Source organism: Monodelphis domestica, chromosome 2 (genome assembly GCF_027887165.1).
Source record: "Monodelphis domestica isolate mMonDom1 chromosome 2, mMonDom1.pri, whole genome shotgun sequence".
NCBI classification, from domain to species: Eukaryota; Metazoa; Chordata; class Mammalia; order Didelphimorphia; family Didelphidae; genus Monodelphis; species Monodelphis domestica.
Window position 1 is genome coordinate 77899763 of NC_077228.1, and position 14543 is coordinate 77914305.

Below are 14543 nucleotides of genomic sequence, written 5' to 3' on the forward strand. Positions count from 1 at the left end.
TCGATGCTCGCTTGCTATTCCTCTCTCCTTCCAGTCCCTTCCACTTGTGGTCTGGGGTACACCTTTTGGAGAATAATGGAAAGTGCTGACCTGGTACAATGGATAGGACACCAGACCTGGAGTCAGGAAGACCTGGGTTTAAGTCTAACCTCAGATATTTACTTGTTATGGGATTCTGGGCAAATCACATTATCCTCTCTGTTTCTCTGTTTCTGCAAACTGAGGGGGCTGGACCACAGGAATGCCCAAGAGAACTTTAAGCTCTAAACCTATGACTTATGTGAGATTAGAAAGTTGGGGGATGCTGGGATTGGAGGCCCATCATTGTCTGGTTATACCCAAAACATCTCCTTTCATTGACTCTAAGAAGACGCCTTCTAGTATGACCTGACTGGCAGTTCTCACTCTATAGTAGAATTATGATGTTCTACTAGGGGCTTTCCTTTTGGCTTCCACCATTCCTGCCAACCTCTGGCTTCAGAAGAGTTTGTCCAGAGATCGGGGTTTGTTTTCTAAATTAAACAAAATTCCATTTACCAACTCCAGATATAGTATGGTGGATACATATCTTGATGTCTCAGGTGGTGCTGTGGACAGAGTATTGATCTTAAAGTTAAGAAGATCTGAGTTTGGAGGAATTGAGTGTTGGCTATGGGAGGGGGGTGGGAGGAGGGGAGGAGGGAAAGAACATGAAATTTGTAACCATGGAAAAATAGTCTAAATTAACTAAATAAAAATTTCCAAAACTTAAAATAAAATAAAATAAGCCTACTTCATATCTTCCTCTGTGTAGCCTGCCCTAAAAACCATACTCTCAAATTTCTTTGCTCTATTTTCTTTCATGATTTTTCTTGCCCCCCTTTTTTGCAATATGGCCAATGTGGAAATATGTTTTGTATAACTTCATTTGTATAATGGATCAAGTATTTTTTGCCCTCTTGATGGGTTGGGTTGGTTCTGAAGAAAAAAATAAAAATTTCTGAATTTCTGAAAAGCCTCAGATACTTACTACTATGTGACTTTGGGCAAGTCACTTAACCTTTCTGCCTTAAGTTATTCAACTGTAACATGGGATTAATAATATACCTCCTCCCAGAGTTGTTGTGAGGATCGAACAAGATAATATTTGTAAAGTCTCTCAAGTCTAACTCCTTGTGACCTCATTTGGGGTCTTGTTGGAAAGATATTGGAGTGGTTTCCCGTTTCCTTCTTTAGCTTAGCATATACTTAATTTGTCCCCCCCCCCCCCCCCGAGTTAATATCCAAGTTAATCACTTGAAAGAATACTACCTTCTTCCACTCCACAAGCATTTTTTTGACATGAATAAAAATTATTTTAATGTTCCATCTCTTTTTTAAATTTTATTTAATTAATTAATTTAGACTATTTTTCCATGGTTACATGATTCATGTTCTTTCCCTTCCCTCTCTCTGTGCCCCTCCCATAGCTGACGTGCAATTCCACTGGGTTTTACATGTGTCATTCCACAAGCATTTTTTGAGTGACTACTATGTGCCAGGCACTGGGCTTAGAGTTATAGACCAAAGACAATAAAATACTCCAACTTTCTCCTTAATTATTGTCAATGACTCTAGAAGGGATAGTGAGGCTGATGACTTTGTACAACTCAGCCTCACTTAAACCTAAGTCTCATGCAAGTCAAGACACCTCCTGATGTCCTTGGTCTTCTTCAAAAACAAAGGACAAACAACATCTATAAACATATGGAGCCAATTCCAGAAAAGAGAGATTTGAGCAAGTGGCAAGCCTAGGAAGAGTGCAATTCTGGCCAAACATCCAAGGATTTGGCCAGAGGAGTTTCACAGCATCCACGGGAGTTTGGGTTTCCCATCGTCCCACTGGTTTCCTAGCATCATCCCTCAGGACAGTATCCCTGGACCCAGATCTCCCAATCTGGACCTTAAATGTGCTCTCTCCAAGTTTGGGCTCACTTTCCTCTGGACTCTGCATGTACTGATGAGAAAATATGGCACAGACTTTTGGGAGGATATTTTGTACCAACTGTACCTCAGAAAAATTCTACCATCTAAAAGCTAATTAAGCCTGACTGACTAATTGCTACCAGCTGATAATCATGGAGGTGGGGACACACTGGTGTGGGTTCATGAGCTTTGGTTCTAGGAAAGATACCCCTAAACCCCTCAAAGTTAACTCTGAAGACCCAAGAGGGAGCAGCTGCCATCATACACTGGAGAACAATGGAGCAGGGAAAGATTCTGCGTATAGTTTAATGGTCCCACTTTCTATCTGAGTCTGACTCCAGTGGGCTAACCTTCATTGGCCTTCAGGAGACTGGCAGCTTATATAATTCCTTAGGGACTATTTGTAGCTTCACAGCCACGTACTTCATACATATTATATATTTAATATTATCTATATATTTTTTCTCCCCAAAACAGTGTTTTAAGCTGATTAAGGGCAGAGGCTGTCATAGTTATCTTATTATTCCCAGGTCCTTGCTGAGTGCTTTATACAAGATAGGTTCTGATACTTGCTGAACTTAATTTGATAGAGCATTACTGGTAGATTGTTGGGGTTTGGAGGGGGAGAAGGGTCTTGAGTGCAGGGAGAAGCCTAGGATCATTAAAAGTTCTGAACAATTTCCCAAGTGCAACCCAGCCTGCTCTCTTACTCCTATTCAGTTCTAGGGGTGTATGGGGTGCTCAGGGAGGGGTAGTATCTCTGGTATGGAGGGCTTGTCGTGCCCTCCTAAGGCAGCTCTCCAGCCTCTGACCCCCACCTGACACCCAGCTCTCACTTGTGGCTCCCAGTAGCTGATAGCATGTGGCAGCAGCCACACCCCGGGCAACAGCTTCAATAGGCCGGCCAAACCTTGTGAGGGTAGCCATCGGGTCGTCGACCCCTGGTGAACCAGGGCTTTGCTCACCCAGCATGTGAAGACTTCTTCGGCTGAACAGACAGAAGAAACCAATAAGAAGGTTCAACGGCTGAGAGGGCGACACAGCAAAGCACTGTGGAGGGCTTAGGGCGTGTTGGAGCACAAAGGACAACACGGTCATCCAATGCAGCTGAGGAAGTCTCCAGATGTGACAATTTTTTGTGCCACTGGACCCAGGCTTCCAACGCCGAGAGAGTGGGACTGTCTCTGTGCACTGACTTTTCCACTTAAATCTCCTTCACGCACAAGTGTCTTTGTGCACACTCATCTATCCTAACCCCGTCCACCCTCTTCAAGACCTGCGGCGATGGGGGAGTGATGACACAACAGGTGGAGGTGACCACTGGCAGTTGTAGTCACAATCCTGCACATAGGCGGCCCACGGACCAGTGGTCGCTCGGCCCTGTGGGCAGCAGGGACATTCGGCAGCATCCTGGGCGACTGAGCAGCCCTCTCTAGGACAGCACTGCTCACCCTAATCAAGGGAGGGGACTAGAAAAGGTGTCCCAAACATTGCCTGCCCTACAAACACCCGGTCAGCACACCGCGGCTGGCAAGTCATCCCCTTTAAGCAGTCGTAATCAAAGAAAAAATACAAAGAAACTCCTACTAGGAGCATGGAACATCAGGATATTACTTGATAGAGAGAATACCCCAAGACCTGAGAGAAGAACAGCTCTAATCGGTAAAGAACTGGCGCGATATAACATCGACATCGCAACCTTAAGCGAAACACGCTTACCAGAAGAGGGAGCACTCAGCGAACCCACCACTGGATACACCTTCTTCTGGAAAGGTAGAGCCACAAATGAAGACAGAATTCACAGTGTTGGCCTGGCCATCAAGACCAGTTTGCTCAAATAGCTGCCAGACTTGCCTGTGATCCATTTGCCTCTCAGCAAAGACCAGTATGCCACAATCATCAGTGCATATGCCCCTACACTGACCAGCACAGAGGAGACCATCAAGCAGTTCTACTCTGACCTGAGTGCCGTCCTGCACTCAGTGCCCACAAATGACAAGCTGATACTACTGGGAGACTTCAACGCCCGCATTGTCCAGGACCATGAAAGATGGAAATTAGTGCTCAGCAAACACAGCGTGGGCAAAATGAACAACAACAGCCTACTGCTACTCAGCAAATGCTCAGAGTTTGAACTCACCATCACAAACACTGTGTTCAGAATGGTGAACAAATATAAAACAACATGGATGCACCCAAGATCAAAACAGTGGCATCTCATTGACTACATCATTGTACGCCGGCGAGACATCCAGGATGTAAAGATCACCAGAGCCATGAGAGGAGCTGAATGCTGGACAGACCACCGATTGGTTAGAGTAGAATGTGCATTGCGCCTCGCCATCCAAAACGAGCCCAGACAGTTCGCGCATTTTACAACGTGAGTCATCTTAGAGATCCATCTTATTTGCAAACATTCCAGTCCTGCCTGGACGACAAGCTGTCTGCCAAGGGACCACTCACTGGAAGCTCAACCGAGAAATGGAACCAGTTCAGAGATGCAGTGAAGGAAATGTCAAAGGCAGTCCTAGGCCCAAAACAATGCAACCACCAGGACTGGTTTGACGAGAACAACACTGCTATTGAAGACTTATTTAGCAAGAAGAACAAAGCCTTTATGGAGTGGCAAAATAACCCAAACTCTTTTCCTAAAAAGGACAGATTCAAGTCTCTCCAAGCCATGGCGCAGTGTGAGATCAGGAAGATGCAAGACCGATGGTGGGAAAAAAAGGCAGAAGAAATCCAGTGGTTTGCTGATATGAAAAACTACAAACAATTTTTCAGTGCCCTCAAGACTGTCTATGGGCCATCAAAACCCACCACCACTCCCTTGCTATCCTCTGATGGTGACACTCTCATAAAAGATAAAAAAAGGCATCAGCAACAGGTGGAAAGAACACTTCAGTCAGCTTCTCAACCGACCCTCTTCAGTCGACCAAAGCGCCCTTGACCAGATCCCCCAAAACCACACCATTGAACAACTTGACGACCCTCCTTCAATAGAGGAAGTCCAAAAAGCCATTAAACAAATGAGTGCAGGCAAGGCACCCGGTAAAGACGGGATCCCAACCGAGGTGTACAAGGCCTTAAATGGAAAGGCGCTCCAGGCATTCTACATAGTGCTGACCAGCATATGGGAAGAGGAAGACATGCCCCCAGAACTCAGAGATGCCTCCATCATAGTCCTATACAAGAACAAAGGCTCACGAGCAGCCTGTGACAACTACAGAGGCATCTCACTACTCTCCACTGCTGGAAAGATCCTTGCCCATGTTATACTCAACAGAATCCTGTCATCTGTTTCAGAGCAGAATCTGCCTGAATCACAATGTGGCTTCCGACCAGATCGCAGCACCATCGACATGGTCTTCACAGTGAGGCAAATGCAGGAAAAATGCCTTGAGCAGAACCTGAGTCTCTACATTGTCTTCATAGACCTGAGAAAGGCGTTTGACACAGTGAACAGGGACGCATTGTGGGTGATCCTTAGCAAGCTTGGCTGCCCAGCAAAATTCGTCAAACTGATCCAGGTCTTCCATGTCGACATGACAGGGGAAGTCCTATCTGGTGGAGAGACTTCTGATCGCTTCAACATCTCCAATGGCGTGAAACAAGGCTGTGTCCTCGCTCCGGTACTATTCAACCTATTTTTCACCCAAGTATTACGACATGTTGTGATGGATCTAGACCTGGGCGTCTACATCAAATACCAACTGGATGGCTCACTATTCAACCTTCACCACCTGACTGCAAAAACAAAGACAACAGAGAGACTCATCCTGGAAGCTCTCTTTGCAGATGACTGTGCTCTCATGGCCCACCAAGAAAATCATCTCCAAATCATTGTGGACAGGTTCTCTACCACAACAAAACTGTTTGGCCTGACTATCAGCCTCAGCAAAACAGAGGTGCTGTTCCAACCTGCACCAGGGAGGCCAACGAACCAGCCGTGCATCACAATTGACGGCACGCAGCTTTCTAATGTCAACACTTTCAAGTACCTGGGCAGCACCATCACCAACGATGGGTCCCTAGACCATGAGATTAATGCCAGGATCCAAAAGGCCAGCCAGGCACTCGGGCGGCTGTGCTGCAAAGTCCTCCAACACAGAGGTGTTAGCACTGCGACGAAGCTCAAAGTGTACAACGCAGTGGTCCTCAGCTCGCTCCTGTACGGCTGTGAGACATGGACACTGTACCGGAAGCACATGAAGCAGTTGGAGCAATTCCACCAACGCTCTCTCCAGTCAATCATGAGGATCCGATGGCAGGACCGAATCACCAACCAGGAAGTCCTCGACAGAACCAACTCCACCAGCATCGAAGTCCTGGTCCTCAAAACCCAGCTACGATGGTCTGGACACGTCATCCACATGGACCCACAGCGAATACCAAGACAGGTATTCTACAGTGAACTGTCAGCTGGACTCAGGAAACAAGGCCGACCAAAGAAAAGATTCAAGGATCAGCTAAAGTCCAACTTGAAGTGGGCTGGCATCACACCAAAGCAACTAGAACTTGCTGCCTCTATCAGAAGCAGCTGGCGAACCCACATTCACCATGCCGCCACCACCTTTGAAGATGAACGATGTCGACATCTTGCCGGCTGTGCGTGAACGCCAACACCAGGCCACAGCCGCACCTCCCGTAACAACTGGCGTCCCATGTCCCATGTGCCACAGACTCTGCGCCTCAGCCTTTGGACTCCAAAGCCACATAAGGGTACACCGTAGATGAAACTGCACAAAGACAATAGTCATTCTCGATCACCGAGAGACTACTATACTATACTACTATTCAGTTCTAGATCCATTTTGTTGTCTGTTTCTGGAGGGACTGATCCTCTGATGCCATATCTGGACAATAATCAGGCCTCCCACTTGGCTTTTTTTTTCCTGTGAGGGTAGTAAGGCTGAATTAGAGTGGATATGAACCTTAGCAAACTTTTTAGTGTTCTGGGTCTTGATGCAATGAACACATTTCATCTATAACCAGGAGCATTAGGAGAACTTCACCATCCATAGGGGAACCTCTATATTTGTATTCTCTACTGCTAATGCTATGTCAGGAAGCCCAGAGTTGATATCTAGCCTTAGACTCATATTAGTTGTGTGACCCTGGGCAAGTCACTTAACCTCTATTTACCACTATTTTCTAACTTATGCAATGAGAAGGAAAATACTATCTACCTCTCAGGGTTGTTGTGAAGATCAAATGAGATAATATACAAGCCCTTATAGCACTGTATAAATTATGTGTACATATACATATAAAATACAGTTGAATAGATATATAGATGTTAGAAATATATGCTACTAGATTATAAATTCTGTGTATATATATATACATGTATAATATGTTGGTAGAGATATATAGATGTTAAAAATATATTCTACTAGATTATAAACTCTTTGAGGGTTTTTCTGTCAAATCTTTGTATCCTCAGGGCCTGTAAAATGCTTTTCAGTAATCGATAATTATGACTGAAAGACCAAGTTATTCTATAATTTACCTGCCATTTTAATTTAATTTTAATTTTGCCAATTTTGCCAATTTGCCAATTTTAATTTAATAATTAATTAAATGCCAATTTAATATTCCCTACTAGGTTTTTTTTTGGGGGGGGGTGGAGGGAGCAGGGTTTGGCTGGCATTTATATATAGTGCTTTAAGTTTGCAAAACACTTTACATATATCTCTTTTGATATCCCTGGGAAGTAAGGAGTATTATTATCCTCCATTTTACAGATCAGGAAATAGGCAGGTAAAGGTTAAGGCAATCCATCAATAAATATTTATTAAATGCCTACTATGTGCCAAGCACTATACTAAGAGAAGGGATAGAAAATGAGGCAAAAAACAGTCCCTGCCTCAAGGAGTTTACAATCTAAGTGATTCATGGTCAAACAATTAATATATTTCTAAGGCAAGATTTGAACTTGGGTCATACTGACTCCAGAGCTGTGCCACCTATCTGCCTGGAAATTTTCCTAGCTTCCAGATTTCAAGGAATATTAGACACTCAAGTAATTACTACTCGGCTTTATTTAATTTTGTTTCTTGATCTTGTTAGCCCTATTATTCATATACCAATTCATACTAGTCAAAATAGGAGAGGCCTTCTGACATTACCCACTGGTACAAAGTTGGAGAGGGGAGGACAAGGGATGGAATATTTTATTTTTTTCCATTTTTTATTGTCATGCAAAACATACTTCCATAATGACCATCATCATAAGAGCACATTCATACAAAAACAAAACCCCAAAATAAAACTATAAATACACCGATAACAGTTCTTTCTCTGGAAATGGGTAGCACGCCCCCTCATAAGTCTTTCAGGATTGTCCCTGATCGTTGCATTACTGAGAGTAGCCAAGTTTTCACAGATAATCGTCGTCCAATATTGCTGTTACTGTGTACAGTGTTCTCCCAGTTCTGCTTATTTCACTCTGCATCAGTTCATATAGATCTTTCCAGCTCTTTCTGAAATCATCCTGCTTCTCATTTCTTTTAGCACCATAGTATTCCATCACCAACATGTACCACAATTTGTGCAGCCATTTCCCAGTGAATGGATATCCCCTCAATTTTCAAATCTTTGTTATCACAAAAAGAGCAATTATAAATATTTTGTACACGTAGGTCCTTTCCCCTTCTTTATTATCTCTTTGGGATACAGATGATAGAATATTTTAGAACAAAAGGTTCCAAGACAGTTGGAACTGGGTAGTGAGGTTTTCAAGGTGAATCTTTTACCTGATCTTAATGAAAATTCCCAAATCTTCCCTCAGTGATTCTTTAATGCCAATTTCTGTGGGTCTACTACTGCACTGACTTGGTACAAGGACCCAGAGCTATGCTACCCTTTCTGGGAGTTTGAAGGGCGTGAACAATAGGGATCACAATGATTTGGAGTTGCAACAGTCACCTCCATTGAGTCTCCACACTTTAAGGGACTTGCCCAGGTTCTCTTACCCCATGAGACTTGTCCATCTCCACAAGTAAATCCTCCAAAGGCTTGAGGGGCAGGGAAGGCTCCCTTTAATTCTCTTATACTGAATGGATGCCAAGAGAGCAGGTAGTCCCTTGCACCTCCTTTTATTCCTCTTTGATAGCATCTCTTATTCAGCTCCCCTGGTGCAATTCTTGGTTGATAATGCATTTCCATTTACTCACACTTATCATTTACTTTTCCATTGTCCTTTAGATGACCATCAGGTCATTTGAAATGGTAGTATTCCACGTCTACTAGTTGTAAAGCATTCCCAGAAGACTATTATTGTTAAAACATCTCAGGTTTTATTTCAGGAAACTTGGGGTTATTAAAAGAACTGTGTGATTTTTCCAAAGGCAATCTGGCCCATTCTCTTCCTCCTGTTCATTCTGTCATATCTAGCACAGAATCCAAATGGCAGAGAGATCTAGATGGAGAGATTTTGTTTGTGGATGACCTTGGGATGATTGCATCAAGCTTGAGGACATAGAAGAGCCTCCTAAATTACCTCTATAAACACTCAAAGGAATTTGACCTAACCATCCACATGGAAAAAATGAAATGGACAAAGAATGCATATTTTATAACATGGACTGCGATGTGTCAGAAAATAATTATTAAAACTTGTATTGACATGTAATCTGGAAAAAAAATTTTTTAAGTAATGCATATTATTATACAGCTCTGGACTATGGTAGAGCTCATCCCTTGGTGTGTATGTGTGTGTGTTGGGGGAACGGTATGCACGTGTGTGTGTATGTCTTGGAAAATATGTGATCCAGTCAGTGACCTGGATCCATAATTGAGCTTTCACATTTCACAAAAATATCTGAAGAATGTATTTCACATGAAATTCTGAACAAATCTTGGTTCAATTTTTCTTATTCTCTATGGTTGAACATATGTGTTTTCTTTAGATGCTGTTCTTTAGTGATTGAATGAATCAGTGATCCCTGAGGAACAAATGGAATTCATGACGAAAAGCAGGTGCTCTGGGAAAGGTTGGGTCTTTGTAACATTAACTGGGATCAAATTTCAGAAGAATTTTAAATTGGTACAGCTTTCAGAGAGCTGCTATCAACTTACAACAGGTCTGGCTTGAAGACAATTCTAAAACTTGCATGAATCATTCCCTGCTTTAAAGGATTATTGATAGTTTTGCAGAGTATTTAGCATGTCATTATTTTCATTTAAGGCAACAAGTCCACAGGTTTTATGTATATTATGCATATATATATACACTGACATTAAAAAGCATAAATATGAATATTGACAGTAAGATCCCTAAGTTTTAAAAATGATCAAATACAAATTACTTTGTTTTAAAAACTGACAACTAAGTTGTTTGAAAATTCCTACATGGCATCTCTAGAATCTTTGCTAGAGAAGCCATCTGAAACTAGGCTGCTATGAACGAATCCATGTCACATAGCAAGAAGATGGTACAGAGGTAGCCAAGTTTCAGGAAAAGCCATCACCAGGGTAAAGGGCTGCTTGGTAGGACTCCTCTAATGTTAAATTCAGATTCATAGAATGTTATGGCTAAGAGACAACCCTCCTCGCCACCCCATTATTTTAAAAAAAGCAGCCTACAGTGCTGCTTTTTAAATATTTTTTTAATTTTATATATTATTTCATATATACTATATATTATATATTACCACGCTGAAGGAACTGGTATCCACATTGGACAGTTGATAAAAGAGTAATATTTCTGAGTTTATACTCCAAGGCAGCCATCTATAAGAAGAAAGTCCCCCTATACTCCAAAATATTTATAGTGGTATTTTTTTTTTGGTGAAAGCTAAGGATTGGAAACAAAGTAGAAACCTATAGATTGAGGAATAGTTCACCAAGATGTGGTACATGTATGTAATGGAATCTATCGCTACATTGTAAGAAATGTTGTTTGTGGTGAATACAGAGAAACATGGAAAGATCTATATGAACTGCTGCAGAGTAAAGTAAGCAGAGCCCTCAAAACAATATTCACAGTACCTACAGCAATATAAATGGAAAGAACAATCACATACCCAAAAAGTAAATATAATCAAATGATAAAAATCAAGTGGAACACACAAAGAGAACCGATAAAACATCCCCAACCAAATCCTGTGTGGAGGTGGGGGGTTCACAGGGATTACACATTGCCTATATTTTCTGACTTTTCCCGTCTATCAATCAGTTCTGCTAACTTTTTTTCCTCTTGAAAAAATATTAGTTGTTAGATGGGATGGCTCTCCGGGAGGGCTACTTGAGATAACTATGATAATGCAAGAAATAGAAGATATTAATAAAAAACTTATTTAAAAATAGTATTTCAGAAAAGAACATCTTGCCTCAAGTTCCTGTGAAATAGGTACTAGATTTTATATTGACAATTGGAATGCTAATGATGATTTTTTTTGTGTTAATGTTAAATAACAACTTTACTTCATTTCAAAGTGAAAAATAAATTACATCAATTTATAAGATTTTAATGTTACAGGTCATTTAATACAACCTCCTTGTTTCACAAATAAAGAAATCATGTTTCAGAAAGGCTAAATTACTTGCCCAAGATCACACAGGGATGTTAAGTTCAAATATCTAGTAGGAGTCATAGAAGCCCTTGAGTCTACTTTTCCCTAAACCAGTTTTTAAAATGGGGATACTCTGGCTCAGACAGTTTAAGTGTCTTGCTGAGCATCACAGGTGATATGTCACAAAGACAGGATTTGAACTGAGGTCCTCTAATTCCAAAACCTGTGTTTTCTCCACTGTATAATATTGCCTGGTACAACAGGCCTGTGCTAATATTTCATAACTGCAAGACAGGGAAAAGAAGAAACAGGGAGAAATAAGTTGGAAAAAACATCAGTAAAATAAATATAAATGTTATCCCTGGCATTTGATAGTCTAGTCCTGATCTCCAGTAGCAATATTTGATATTCTACTTTATGGGTTTCCTTGAAGGGAAATCTAGTATTTAGGACTCTATTTAACATTTTTTAAATTTAGATTATTTTTCCATGCTTACATGATTCATGATCCCCCCCCCCCCTTCTCTACCCCTTACTGGCACTGACAAGCCATTCCACTGGGTTATACATGTATCATTGTTCAAAACCTATTTTCATGTTATTCATATTTGCAGTAGAGTGATCATTTAACGTCAAAGCCCCAATCAACCCCCATTGAACCATGTCATTGATCATTTGTTTTTTCTTCTGCATTTCTGCTCCCACAGTTCTTTCTCTGAATGTGGATAGTGCTTTTTCTCATAAGTCCCTCAGAATTGTACTGGATCATTGCATTGCTGCTAGTAGAGAAGTCCATTACATTTGATTGTGCCACAGTGTATCCGTCTCTACAATGTTCTGATTCTGCTCCTCTCACTATGCATCTATTCCTGGAGGTTGTTCCAGTTCCCATGGAATTCCTCCAGTTCATTATTCCTTTCAGCACAATAGTATTCCATCACCAACAGATACCACAATTCCCCAATTGAAGAGCCTCCCCTCATTTTCCAATTTTTTGCCATCACAAAGAGCAGGACTATAAATACTTTCGCACAGGTCTTTTTCCTTATTATCTCTTTGGAGTATAAACACAGCAGTGGCATGGCTGGGTCAAAGGGTAGGCATTCTTTTAAAGCCCTTTAGGCATAGTCCCAAATTGTTTAGGGTTCTATTTTAAGTCATTGGAAGCATTAAGCCCAGCATATACCAGAGGGCTGACTAATGCTCAAGCAATCAACAACTTTTTAATGGGCTCCTTCTTTGCTCTAGGAACTTGCAAAGGGCTGAGGATACAAAGACAGAAGTGAGGTAGTCCTTGTTCTCCAGGAATTTATGTTCTTCTAGAAAGATCCAATATTGTCACAAATAAATGAACACAGGTTAGGCACAAAGTCAATTGGAATGATTGGTGAAGGTGTCAAGGGTAAAGGAAACAACCACTGAGAGCCAGGAAAAGCGTCTGGAAGGAGTCAGTGCTTGAATCGAGTCTTAAACCAGACGAGGGTTTCCATGAGATGCAGACACAATATGGAAGCAGAGGGTGGAATGTTGCATCTAGGGAGCAGCAAGGGCCAGTTTAGCTTAAGCTAGGAGTCTATGAAAGGGGAGAAATTACCTTGTCATACCTGTATATATACATATATATGGAGAGGGGGAGGGAGGAGGAGAGAGAGAGAGACAGAGAGAGAGAGAGAGAGAGAGAGAGAGAGAGAGAGAGAGAGAGAGAGAGAGAGAGAGAGAGAGATAAGAGAGAGAGAGAGAGAGAGATGAGAGAGAGAGAGAGAGAGATAAGAGAGAGAGAGAGAGAGAGAATAAGAGAGAGAGAGAGAGAGAGATAAGAGAGAGAGAGAGAGAGAGAGAGAGATAAGAGAGAGAGAGAGAGAGAGAGAGAGAGAGAGAGAGAGAGAGAGAGAGAGAGAGAGGGAGAGAGATAAGAGAGAGAGAGAGAGAGAGAGAGAGAGAGAGAGAGAGAGAGAAGAGAGAGAGAGAGAGAGAGAGAGAGGGAGGGAGAGAGGGAGGGAGGGAGGGAGGAAGAGACAGAGAGAGATGGGGAGAGAGAGAGAGAGAAAGAGTCAGAGATAGGAGAAAGGGAGAGGGACAGTGAGAGGGAGAGAAGAGGAGAGAGAGAGAAAGAGGCAGAAGAGAAAGGCAGATAGATGACAGTGAATAGAATGGGCCTGGAGTCAGGAAGTCCGGAGTTCAATTCTGGCCTTGGACACTATCTTTTTACAACTCTGGACAAACAACTTAATCTCTCTGTACTTCAGGTTCCTCAGCTGTAGATGAAAACGCACAAAGACAATTGTTATCCTCTGACACTGAGAGACTACTACTACCTGCCAGAGTTACTGGGAGGATCAGATGAGATATATGTAAAGCCCTTGGCACAGTGCCTAGCTCAGGGGCACTTAATAAATGCCTATTTCTTTTCTTTCTATACTTCAGAAATACTAATTTTGCAAGAGAGTCTGAAGAGAGGAGAGACTAGAAACCAATTAGGAGGCAATAGTCCAGGGTCTAAATGCATTTGATTGCAGTGTGCATAGAAAGAAGACTTAGGTGAGAGCTGTTGGGAAGGAAACCATTGGCTTGGGAAATATGGGTATGAAAAGTCCAAGATGACTTCAAGAAGCCTGTATGACTGAGAAAATGATAGTGTAGGATAATGAGGAGGAAGGGTGGATTTAAGGGGGAAAGATACTGATGTTTGAGATCACAGGGTTATAGATTTAGAGTTGGAGGGGACTATAGAAACTGTCAAGTCCACATGCCTCCAAAAACTTGATACTCCAAGAGGCTGAATGATTTGCCTGGGATTGTACTACCAGTAAGTGTTAGAGGTGGGATTCCTGACTGCACATTTAGCATTCTAGGTACCCAACATGGCTATATATCCAGTGGAGGTGTCCTGAGGACAGTCAGAGAAGTAGCATTAAACAGTAGACAGAGATGAGAATTGGATACATAAATCTGAGAGTCATCTGCATACAGGCAATAATTAAAGCTATGGAAACTGGTGAGATCATAGAAAAAGAGAGACAGACAAAAAACAGAGCATACAGAAAGAAGAAAAAGCCCAGGATAGTGCTCTGGAGTTCACCT